Source organism: Zosterops lateralis, assembly GCF_965231275.1.
Source record: "Zosterops lateralis genome assembly, chromosome: 3".
In the NCBI taxonomy this organism is placed as follows: domain Eukaryota; kingdom Metazoa; phylum Chordata; class Aves; order Passeriformes; family Zosteropidae; genus Zosterops; species Zosterops lateralis.
In genome coordinates this window covers 21478057-21491430 of record NC_139764.1, presented here as the reverse complement: position 1 = coordinate 21491430, position 13374 = coordinate 21478057, and positions in this window count along the sequence as shown.

Below are 13374 nucleotides of genomic sequence, written 5' to 3'. Positions count from 1 at the left end.
CTCCTATTAAACCAAATGCTCTTCCTCTTTGTCTTTCTGTACTGAGACTGATACTGAATGCTCATCCCTGCTGTCCCAAAAACAACAATCTGTTGCAGAAAACCTAGACCTGGTGTCTTTGCTATAATTTAGGAAAGAAATCAGTATTTCACCAAACTGACATATGTGTTCTCAGTGAATTAATGGTCTTAGTCATTTTTAACTTGCACGCATAAATGAGTAGCTACAATATGGCCTGCATAACTAACAGTGTTGACTAATGAATACATAAACATTAAATTATGCTTTATTTATTCAGAAAAGTTGGTTTTGATGCAGTTTTATGAGAAGGGTGGGCTCATCTACAGTACAAAAGGAAGGAGAGGCCATGCAGGTGTACAGCAGTGTGTGCTGCAGTAACAGTAGGAATGATCTGGTTGCCATCAGCTCAGGACCCCTATAGCCCTGTCTTCTTGTTCTCTAACTTATTGAATTGTAACAGGTATGACTGACCTCTATTTAAAGGGAATAAATCAATCAGTTGCCAAAAACCCCACAACTTGTATTCTTAGCACATCAGCAATGCAACCCTTTATCAAACACTGAATTTAAACCCTCTCCAAACTGATCCCCTAAGCTTCTGTAACTTTGAAATATATTCCTCATGTTAAACCAGAGAAAATAGAAAACCCATAAATAGGGATATTTTTAACTGTAGGAGTAAAGCTAATGATTATAGCGCTCTGTATCACTTAGAATTTCTAGTCAGTTCAGCTAAAATCCCTTATAAAAACTATTTTAGCATTTGACAACAAGTACTGAAGAATTCATATTGTAAATTGGAAAAATACCAGAAAAAAAGGTTGGAGGTGGCAATTGGAGGAGTTGGGAACATGTTTAGCAAGAAATCTCAGGAGAACGCTGCACTGAAAGATCATTTTTATTCTAAATATAAATCTTCAATACATTAGCAATTCTGGTTTTAACATCCTAATATATTTTTATTGCCAGTCTGAAGAAGAACAAGCAAGACAAGGTGATTCTCTGCAATTTACCTATCTCATAAAGAAGAGAAGGTTTGAAATCCTGGTTGAAGGTTCCAGTGCATTTTGCATTGCAAGTATTTCAATTTCTGTTCTGCCTTCTACTAGTGCCAAGCAAGAGGACAAAAGGCAAGAGGCAAAAGCTGGAACACAGGAAGGTCTCCCTGCACATGAGGGAGAACTTCCTTCCTGTGCAAGTGACAGAGCACTGGAACAGGTCAGCCAGGGAGGTTGTGGAGTCTCCTTACCTGGAAATACTCAAAAGCCATCTGGACACAATCCACCTGCTCTAGGATGACCCTGCCTGAGCAGGGAGGTTGGACCAGATGACCCACTGCGGTCCTTTCCTGATACAATTTAACACCTGGCCAGAGTGTTATGAGCCCCGTGGAAACATATCAAACCTCTGAGGGTCCAGCCCTTGCAGATTGGCTTAAAATAATTATTAGCGAGACGGCTCTTCATGTGTGTTTTGCGAAAGTAAAAGGTTTAATAAATGAAAAATAATAAACGTTACAGAAACAAAAGAGAAAGAGGAGCGCAGGTGTTAGTGAAGCTTCTGACACGCTGCTAAGACACCCTAAAAAGCCCTTGAGTTCTTTTGTGCTGTCTCTTATCTACCTAAGGATTGAGGATGGTTCTAATGGCAAAATGCCAATAGAAAGAGATACAGGCTTTGACGAACAGTGACAAGGTTCAACAGGTACTTCTCTCTTGGTACTGAACCAATTACTGTCAGGACAGCTAAGGCTTTCCTGGGTCCTTTACCTTACAAGAAATGCAAGGGGTGAGTCTTAAACCCTTCCCTGTATGGAAACACCTCCTGGGGGTGTGAAGTGCATGCCAACACTTTCCAACCTCGCCCACCCCATGATTATTTTTCTTTCTGTAACTTTGAAACATTTAGATAAACTTGTCTAAACCACAACTTAAGCTTGAGTCTAGGCCTTTAATATTTTCAGGATGCCCTCTGAAATACTCATTTTAATTCGATGAATAGTTAGGAGAAAATGAGTTTGTGATGTCATAAGTAAAAAACCTGCCCTTGTTGTGCCTATTTGTATTCTGTCATTCAAAGTCGCCTTTTCCCCGATCCCATATGCTTTGTACCTACATTAAACACTTAGTACAAGCTTTCTTTTGTTAAACCAATTGTCACTTTTATGTGACAAGAGTGGCTGAGTAGTGACAGGTTCTAGCTCTAGTTATCTATGCTCTCCAAATGGAATGATCTGTGCTGTTTCATAAAGCTTTCAGTCGTCACTCAGAGCTCTGAAGCAGCTGTTCACTGGAAGATCAATGAAACACGGGTCTCAGAGATTACTAGAGAAATGGAAGAGCTAAATGTGATCTTAACTAGTCATTACCTGGGAAGAGAACAATGACTCACATCAACTTCAGAAAGTTAAACAGCCTTTTAGAAACTATCATGACTCACAAGTACTGCACACACACGCAGTCATACACACAGTCTTCTTCTCTGCTCCAGGCTTTTAGTCCTTCTATAGAGAAACTCAGCTCTCATCTCCTTGAATCTACAACAGCCTTGTATCAATGTAATTACCTTGACATCAGTCAGCTCTCTGATTCAGAGAAGTAGATGCCACATGTGTGTTTCTTGCTGACTGGGCTACATAAATTGTTGACATATAAACTTCTGTGCAAGAACACATAACAGAAATTAACTTTTTTTTTTCTTCCCAAAGAGATTTTGTAAGAGTTTGCGATTGCAAGTAAAGCCACTCTCAAAATCAAATGAACTCCAGGTAGGTTTTCTTTGAGGACATAGTGTTCTAAAAGAAAAATCTTTTTAGTGAGGGGTTATTTTGGCTTCTGAAGCATATGTTTTAGTGCTAATAATTCTGTGTCCACTGAAGCAATTAACACAAAGCTATTGAGTTAAGCAAAGCTAGCCAAGCTGGAGGAGTCAGGCTTGAAATGGGAGCAAATACAACATTTTAGCAGTCCTGGTGTTTCCAATCCGTCAGTTACTGTTGTAATTTACATGCATGCTGCCTTCTGAGAGGTACTCTGAACTTTCAAGTAACTGAAAATCAGAAAGCGCTTCTGCTAATTTGAACTGCAAGAGGGTTTTCCACTGTGATGCTCTCAGTATGACCCACATGCACTCAGTGGAGATCATCCTGTAGGAAAAGATAACACACTGGACAGCCTTCTGAGTTTCTTCACATATTTGTCCTGGCCCGGATGGAGAAGCTAATTTGTGATAATTAGGGTGTAAATTTCCAAGCACTGCAGCTTAGCTGCCCTAGTTCCCACTAAGGCCACTTTGTCTTGCTGGGAGAAAGTAATCTGGCTTTGAAAGTACTGTAAGCTATTTTTCTTTTAACACTGAAATGTCCCTAGCAAGAAAAGTGTGAATTAGTGAAACGGAAATTCACACCCAATGTGAGTTTCTATTAACTTCCTTCTGTTAAAATGCCCATAAATAGGGCAGGTGGCTGGAGCAGACTGACAGGATAATAGATACCCAGAGAGAGAAAAAAAAATCACTAAAGTAGCATAAGTCACTAGGAAAATTAATTAAGATGAGCTATGTCCACAAATGGTGCTACTGAGCTCATTTCACCTTGAAGAGGAGGAAGCAGTGCACCCCAAGGAGGGAAGGCAGAATTACTGCAAATGACCTTGAGCAGCTGAGTAAACAGTTTGATGTGCCTGCTAACTAACTACTCACCTGAGGAGCCAAGAGAGCTGAGCATGGCAAGGTGTGCCCTCACTGCCGCCAGCCTGGCACAGCGGCTGGGAGAAGCTGTCCTCTGATGGCTGTTTACCAGACTGACTGAAATGAACAAATTCAATTCTTATCAGAAAAGTGTCTGCCTTGCAAAACTCAGAAGCATGAGATTCCCCTGCTAATCATCTTGGTGCAAGCAAAGAGGAACAAAAACTTAATTATCCTTCTGCTCCAACAAATGGTACTTCCACACTAAAACCCAGAAGCTGCACTGAGGACTGTCTATGCCTTTGCCCATTCCAGAATTATCCTAGGTGGATTATTTCATTCTGCAGGGCTGCTAGGCCTGAATTGAACCCAAACACATTAGACTGTTTGCAGTTCTTTCATTGTCTTTATCAATATTCTTTGTTGTCAGGTGTAGGATTTTATTTTAAATCAATAAAAATATGCTCTTAACTACAGAAGTGCATGGAAACTGCATGAAATCTTCCATTGTTCCCTGCTACACAGCCAGGGTCTTCTTTAAAAAGATAACTTTGAGTTTAGAAATTCCAGTTGTAGGAACATTAATTTAACAGCGCTGCAAGGCAAAGATACATTCAGCTTGTTTGAATTCCTAGGCAAGGTGTGAAACCAAACTGAGGGGAGTCTCCAGATAAACCAAGAGCAATTCCCTGACTGTATTTTAGTCCAAAGCTGCACAAATCATAGTTGTATAAACTCATTTTCTGCAGTCTCTTTTGTCAACTTAGTGTCTTCTGTCTGTGAACATCATTTGTGACTTCCAAACCCTGCAAGTCTGAGGTATCTGAATTTACTATCATATTATGTTGTGAAAGTGGATTGCCATACAACTTTATATCTGAATATTTCTCAAATTCACAAGTGCTAGCAGCAGATATTCTCCCTTCTGTCCATACAGCTTCTTCAATGAGATTCTGCTTCAATATGCAAGTTTATGGCATCTCTATATACTGTGAAAATGTGCTTCTCCACAAAAAGTAATATTTTACTATCTTTGACAGCAATAAAAATGTTTCTTACATACTATAGAACATTGTGAGGCAGTCTGAGATATGCATGAAATGTCCCTGCAGGGAAGTGAGTTTATTTAAGGAGACTGGCACACATTTCCAGTCTAGTTTATATTTCAGAAGTTGCTGTAATCTCAGACTGACTACATATTTGAGAAATCCTGAAAGACAGATGAGATTCCAGAAGACTGGTAAAGATAAAAACCCTCTTAAGAAAAAGGAATAGCCTTAGAATGGTCAACATTTTGGCATGGTTAATTGTTTATTCCATTATTTTTCTCTTGATTTAAATTAAACCAGTATCCAGAAGAGAGAAATAAAAAATAGCAAGGACCAAAGATTAATCGAAGGAAAATTGTATCAAACTAAACAAAATCCTTTCTATTACAAAGTAATAGGTCTTGGAAAAAAGAATGAGCAATTAAAGCCATATATGCTAGCTCTGCAATCTGTTTCACAGTGCTGTCTGATTGTTCCCACTCTTACTATTGTGTATTTAATTACTCCTACCTAAATGAAGTAGCTCTCATTTTAATTTGTGGAGTTGTGTATACTTTTCACACTGATTTCTTGAACTCTCATGATGATTCTCCATTTACATCCTACATTTTCACAGGCAGTTAAGGGATCCTCTGCAGCTGATGTCTGGATGTTATTTAATAATCCTCTCTACCGTGTTATCCAAAATACTAATGGAAGTTTTGACTAGTGCTAGACCTGAGGTAGGATCCTACACAATCCCATGTGCAGAATCCTTTCATTTTGATGATGAATCATGGTTAGCAAAACCAGCTGCATTTTCCCAACACAATGCAGCAGCACTCAGAAAAATACCTGCATGTTTTATCACAAATGGAACAAACAGAATAATATCAATCCAGAATGAAACCAGAATACATTGTACTGGAATGCATAAGCCAAAATGTAGCACTGAAGATGTGAAGAAGTGATATTTTGGGACATTACACTTTTGAAAGCTGCATGCACATATTTGAGATAAATCAGGAGATATTAGAGTTATTGGCCTTGGAGATAAGGCAGAAAGAACTGGGCTCATTCCACTGAAAGAAAACTCTGGAGACACACATGAAAACATAAATGTAAAGCGGTAGTGAGTGTGGAAAAGTAATATTCTCCATCTACCACAAACAGGGTAAAATGTAAAGGTCTGAAACTACAAAAAGTTATTTAATTAGGAGATAGAAAGACTACACAGAACTGAAAGTGAGAATACATCACTAAACTTGCATGTTCCTGACATGACATTAATGGTAATGTAAAAATGCCAACCAAACCATGTTTCCACAACCCAAAACTGTCGTGACACAGCATCCAAGGTCTAAGACTGCACACTTAGCTGGATTTTGGTTGTAAATTACAAACCAGAGACTCGTTACCTTACCTAATGCATTTAAGTTACAGAATAATAGAAAGATTTAGGTTGGAAGGTCTTTCAAAGATATCTAGCCCAACCCCCTCTGCCAGGGGCAAGGATATCTTCTGCTTCATCAGGTTGTTCAAAGGCTCATCCAGCATGACCTTGGATGCTTCCAGGGATGTTCCAGCTGACAAGGTTTAAGAGTTATGGAGACAGAAAAACCACAGCAACCCTACAGATGCTTAAAGGAACCATCCAAATCTATTATTTAGTCTTACATAGTTTTTGACAGGTGACTGTAAAATATGGGTTTGAAATCATTATTTTAACCTGCTGTTGTGAGAAGCCAAAAGTTCAGGGGTGTAAACACTCACTAAAGAAATCAGTTGTAATGTAGAGTCTACCTCCACAAGATATTTGTGCAACCTCCATTATGGCAGTATTAGTACTCTTCCCAATATTTAATGTACTTCTCTTCACAATAATGCTGTAAGGTCAGCAATTCTGTGAAAGTACACAATCAAAAATATACAGGATTTGTGAACCCAAAGAGAAAATGCTCAGTAAACCAATCATGAAGAGTAATCCAGGGGTATCTCCTTGGAGGAAATCACACTTCTAGCTCCTGCTTTTAACATTTCAGATCTGCTCAAACCACTGAATTCCAATAAATTGGGCAGACTGTACACGCATGGATCAGTGGAGTGTGTGCCATCAGTTCAGCACAGAGCAGGACAGGTGCTGTTAGACACTCACCAAGCTGTTAATACGCACATTAATTGCTCTCACCTGAGTCTTGATCATCTCACAAGACATTCTTTTCCTGCTGACTGAAACAATAGCAACTGCCTGTAAGAACATGCTGTTCTAGAAAGCACAGCAGGTCTGTTGTTTGCCTATTTTATCCAATGAGTGATTACATTTAAAGTAGATAAGCCTGGAAATGCTACTTATTTAGGCATGCACCTACCCAGCTCAAATTACAATTCAAATAACAAAATTATTTTATGAATCTGACACTAAAATGACTTATCAGAAGCTACAGGATGAGCAGTCATATCTTAGACCTAGGTTCTCTTCTTAGTTGCATGACTTGTTCTCTCTCTCTTTATGCTTTTTCAAAGAAGAATTTTAAATTTAGGAGAATAGAAATCAAAGACTGGACATGCAGGGCAGAAAAAAAATAAATCATGTGATGACCATCTCAGCAAGGCTTGAGTGTGTTACACAAATACACTACTAGTAGCTCACAATTAATAGATTTCTCAAAGTGTCTGTCAAACTGCAATGTTACTTTTCTTTGTATGTTATCAAATGAGGATCCAACCCTGAAGCACTTCTGAAATACAAATAATATTTATGTGTTATATACACAAATAATAGGGTTTACTTCTTTGAGTGTACTTACAGCTGTTTCATGAGTGTGAACCACTCAGTTTAGGAAGGCTTTTGAACCAGATCCATGCTCACAGATTAATTTTAAACCAATACTCAAAGAACCATGAGAGAATATATTTTGTGTTTCTTTTTCATTTTGCAGAGGATTTTTTCTTAAAAACCTGTAAGACAGTTAAAGTTCCAGCTTCTCCAAAAGAACAGAGACAGCTATGTTGCTTATTCTAGGCTTGAAAACATTTTGCATGGCCATTGAGAAGTCCTTTGGATAGTCCAACACTGATTTCTGCACAAAATCTTTTCACGATGCCAATATCAGGATACTTGGGAGCTGGAAAGTGAAGCCTTCAGTTAATCCAATTCTGCAAATACAAACAGCTTCCTGAATTATGTATTAGAGAGAGTATCTTCCTGGGTATGAACTCTGGAGCCTACAGCACTAAGTAAGGAAGGAAATGGGATGACAACTGGCAGGAGAAAAATGTATACTTTTTGTGGAAATTCAACTCCAACTTCCACCACTGAAACTCTTGAGAAGCAAGGAAATATCTTAGAAAATATCTGGGCTAGAATGAAATTACAAATGTTAAACTGAAAGTATGCATAATCATTTAAATTCTATGATCATGGACCTAGATGTTGCAATTTTAATAGAATTATGCAGATTTGGTGCCCCCTGCTGTCTTTTACTACCAGAGTGACCCATGAAAAATATGAGTAAGTGACTAAACGCACCGAACTGCACAAAATACCCCCAAGGGGCAAATCAGGGATGCTGTTCAAAAGGGCACATTTAAACTAGACTGTGAGTTCACAGGCTGCTTTGGAAGCATCCAGGAGCTGAGAAGAGCAGAGCTCTATGTTGGGAATGATCACCAACAAAGGAAAAACATTGAGTGCACCATGGCCAACAGGAACCAAACAGAGAGCTGAGCTTCAGCCTTGGCTCACCTCTATTACTTCAAACCAGGATCACGGAAAAGACTCAGTTTCTTGTGGGGATAAAACCACATAAAATCCCTGTGGTCTCTCTTTTCTTGCTCAACACCAGCTCTGCTATATTCCTGTCTCTCACCCCCAAGTAGGAGAGTTTAAAAACACTCTAAATACTTTCATATGATGGGAGTATCTCAAAGTCTCAAAAAATATGAGTACCAGTGATGCCCCCAGGTACACACTGGATGCATCTACACGAGTTTGTGTTACCAACTGAAGTGGAAGACACACTTCAGGAGCACATCCAGTACAGCAGGCTCCTGCATGAGACAGCTCAGAGCTAACCTGAAGTACAACCCCTCCAACACACTCAGCACAGCTGCTGCTGTGGCAGCACAACCTGCTTCTCTCTCCAGAGCAAACCTTCTTGGGCCACACTGCATGCTAAAGGGACTTCAAATGAGACCCACTTGCTGAATCCCACTGCCTCAGAGATGGTTGTCTCACCTCTCCATCCCTCAGCTGCTTGTTGCCAGTCCACCCATTTCATAAGCCCCAGCAACCTTCTGGCTCCTTGTTTAACTTTCTCACTTAAAAAAGTAATCTCTCCCTCTTTCCCCCCCACAGGGCTGGTTTTCAGATGGATCAGCTTATTGTACGGTCATGAGGATGCCTGGTCTGATGTAAAAGGGGGAGGAATGTCCCTTTGGCAGCAGTACAGTCTCAGATTGGCTTAAGCTAATCATGAAACTTCTGTCCTAAATCAAATAAGGCTGTGAGGTGCCAATGGGTGCAATGGCTTGTCCAAACGAACAGAACATATTTCCAGCACAGCCGGGTTGAAATCCTGCTATAATCAATGGCCAAGATATTATGTCACTAACTTTAAAAATTTTCTCTGTTGGTCTCTTGCCCGTTCTTTGCACTTGTACAGGAATACTACACGATGCAAGTGATGATGAAACAAAGCACAGTGCTCCATCTGAGCTGCTGATAAGCAGCAGACAGGACTTTTCCAGGAAGAATATCTATTTAAGTGATTTCCTACTGCAAATCAACAGGCTATCAAGTGGTGACTTTGTCTGCTTAAGCTCAAAGACATTTCTTTAAGGGGGCCTTCATTCAGCAGTCACAAGTAATCAATCAGTCAGTTTACTTCCTCCCTTGGCCATCTGTGCTTGAAGATGGAAAAAACCAAACCAACCCAAAGAAAAAACTCCACAGAAAAGGGACAGTCCTGTCTTGCCACAACAGGGGTGCTCAGTGACTTGAGACTGGTGCCTGTATTCCTGAAAACATGAGTGCTAAAACACCATTATGCTGTACTTCAAGCAGATGTGCAGCAGAGGATGCTTCATCCTTTCATACTCTCCTCAGGTTGGAAGGCTTTTAGGACTGACATTGAATCTGTGAGTCATCAACTGCTCTGGAAAGGCTTACTGGTGAATAAGATGAAATTTCTGTCACTCGTAATGTCTGAGAAGGTTTTTCAACTCCAAGAGAAAAGAATTTATTCAGTTTCTCTGACACTTATTTATACACACAAGTTTTAAATGACCATTTTCAACTCTTGAACTCCTGTGACTTAGTGAGATGGTATGATCTGTATTACATCTGCTGTAGCAGTATTTAAACAATCATCCTTAATAAAATCTTGCTCACTCCCACCATCTAGAAATCCTATTTTGTACTTCACACATTTTATTTTCATACCTCAGAATTCAAAACACCAGAAGGCAGGAGTTTGGTCTGGTAACTATTAAATTAGTTGCACCCTGATACAAAATCAACTTGCTTACTACATCCTTTATACTCATCAGTTTACTCAGTGAACTGGCTGCAGAGACTGTCTAAAAATTCACTTCTATCTCCTCTAAATGTTGTTTAAGGCAGCCGTCTGTCCTCTATTCACCTCTTTTCAGTGTGAAACACAGCCACACACAGCCATGTCAGGGGTTGTGCAAGAAGAAGATTATGAGGGTGGATCCACTTGTTTTGATCTCCTGACAGAGCACTGTGGCTCACCCTGCTACCACCAGGCTGTGGGGCTGCTCCTGCAGCCACTTTTCTTGCTATTTTTCCACTCCTAAGCTCTCTTCTTTCTCCCCTTTTCTTGTTTTTCTCCCTGAAATTAATAAATTAATGCGCATGTCTAGCAGCCACTGGTTGCAAAGAGCCAGACCTTGATGTTCTTGAGAGCAAGCAGCCAAACTTTAACTATAGAAATGAACTTAAGTGCTGGAAGAGCTGCTTTGACATAGAAGGGAGGCGTGCAGAGGGATGAGTGGGGAGGTTTAAGTCAGATCTTATTATCACAAGACCTCAGAGCACTGGTTAATCAGCAGGAGTGTAGCTTTATTGGGAAAAGTGTCTTTTGTGATATTCATGTCTGTATCTGAAACATTCCATTTCAGTGAGACACCAGAGACACTTCATGAGCCACTAGAGTGCTGCATCAGAGCAATTAATAACAATTACTGGGAGACTCTCTTCCAGGGCCTGACAAGCCCCAGTGTGTTGGAAGGGATAAAGCACATCACTACTCATGTCTTTCAAGTATGCTTTTCCCAATGCAGAAACTAAAGTAAATATCAACATACATGACAAACTTCTTTCTACTCTCAGTAGGCTGTTTTTCCTGTAATCAAAGCATTGAGACACATTTCTTCCACCTACTGCATATCTTTTACCTAAAAATGCAGATTTGCACACTGTGAGATGCAATTTTCTCCTCATAGGATAAGAAACCACTTTTAGGATAAAGAATCCAGAACAGGGAAGCAAAAACCTCCAAACTCAGTCCACAGTGTAAACAAAAGACTTTGCACTTACTCCACTTGTTGGACATCCTGTCTAGAATAGGATGGCAAATTGCCCTAGGCTTTGTTTATTCTGGCTAGCAAAATATGCTATAAACAAAGCAGAAGACAAACTGATTTCTAACATGATTTATCCAGTCTTTGAGTAATAAAACCAAACCTTAAAAAGGCTAAAACCCAACACAATCAACCAGCCAAACTAGTGGAAGGACTGAACTGAGCTATGTATAATTCAAAAACCAAACTAAGAGTAGGCATCAATGACCCAGAGCCAGAATAAATCATTTGAGTATAGAATAAACAGTGGAGGGACACCAAGCAAAACTGAATTTCTGCATATCCATATTTCAGGGCTTGGTTAAAGAGCAAAAGATCTGTTCACCATCTCCTTCTGGAGACTAAATCAGGATTGAACCAAGTGTATACATATGTTAGTATATCAGTAAGCATAAGTATATATTCTTATGTTAGAACAACATTTTATGACATACATTTGTTCTTATCAGAAGCTGGAAGACAAAAGCACTCTTCATCCTGCAGTTAACAACAACGGGTGACAGTCTGTTAGCAACAGAGTAAACAGTGCACTTGATCAAGCATTACTTCGTTTTCACTTTTCTGTTTCCATCCTTTTGTGTCCTTGTAAAGACTGGGGCAGCAGGTGTGAAACAAGGACATCCAAACCCTATCTTTTTCATGATAAACAAGTTTAGCTCCTATGTGTAGCTGTTTTAAGGTATTTTTATCCTGAATTCAGCATTTAAGGATTTTACAACAATTCGGTATTTCATGTGATTCTATTAAATATGAAACACTAATGATCATAAAAAATAATTTTTAAAAAGTGAAATAGATAATATTGATGTTCTTGCAATGTGATGCTGTAGCACAGCCATTCAGCTTGTGTTTCTCTGTGCGTGTGTCTTGGTTCCCTCCTCACCCTTCTATGGCTGGAGTTGCCAGAATGTTTCATTTCTCCCTTTCTGGCTGCAGTTTCCCTGCATGAAAACTGGGTAGGGTAGAGATGAATAAAGGGTGGGAGTACAGATGTCACCCCAGTTCTGGATGAAGACAAGGCATACACTTGGGGAGCTGAAGAGCACTGCTGAGGCACACACTAAAACCACAGCTAATGCAGCCAAGACAGGGCCTTAGGCAGCAACTGACTTTGCAGCTCTGTCTGATCTCCAGGCTTATAAGCAGATGCCTTCTGACATTGCTCCTTTTGCTGTGTAACTCTTCTTACCTGTAAGAAAAAGCTTCAGCAGTTCCCTGAGACATTCTCAAACAATAGATATAGTAATCTATTTATAATGGGCTTGATCCACTGCAGTTATACGTTTGAATTTTGATGGCATTCCTTTATTTTAAACATGCCACCAAGAGTAAATATTTAATGGTCAGTGATCCCTAAACAATAGGGTTTAATTTCTCATTTACCAGGAATATGGGAGTAAATCTGTATTTCAGTGCTCTGTAATAAAACACAGCTCATAAAGTAATATTATGCTTTGGAATATAAACACGAGGCATTATTCACAGCATATAACTCAATCATTCTTGAGTCTGCCATAAATGCTCGGAGGTGAATGCCACCCAGATTAATACTAATTACACCTTGCACCTTTATGAACAGACTGACTGAAGCACTTATCAGCCATGCACACAAGCAATTTGTTCTAAGCCACACAATGAGTCAGTGGCAAACAAAGGAGAGGAAACAAGGTTCCTTTATCTCTCAGACTTCTTCTGAACCAGCTTCTCGCCAACAAGAATTAAAAGCCATTTCATACTTCATTGCTACCTTTTCTCAGTGTTTCACCAGTTATAACCTCAGCCTCACAATGTATTAAAAAGCTTTGTACAAGTAAATACATAAATATATGTATACATATATGTGCGTGTATGTGTTTTAAATATAGCAAAACATAAACCTAATGGAATAAAGCCTCACAGCCCCTAAAATAGCTTAGATTTAGTATCTGTATGTATTACCAAGGAGAAGAGTACTACTCTAAAAGCACATATTTATTGTATAAACCTCAGTATTTTGTGCAGCCTTTAGGTTCACTGCAATCCTACTGTGCTA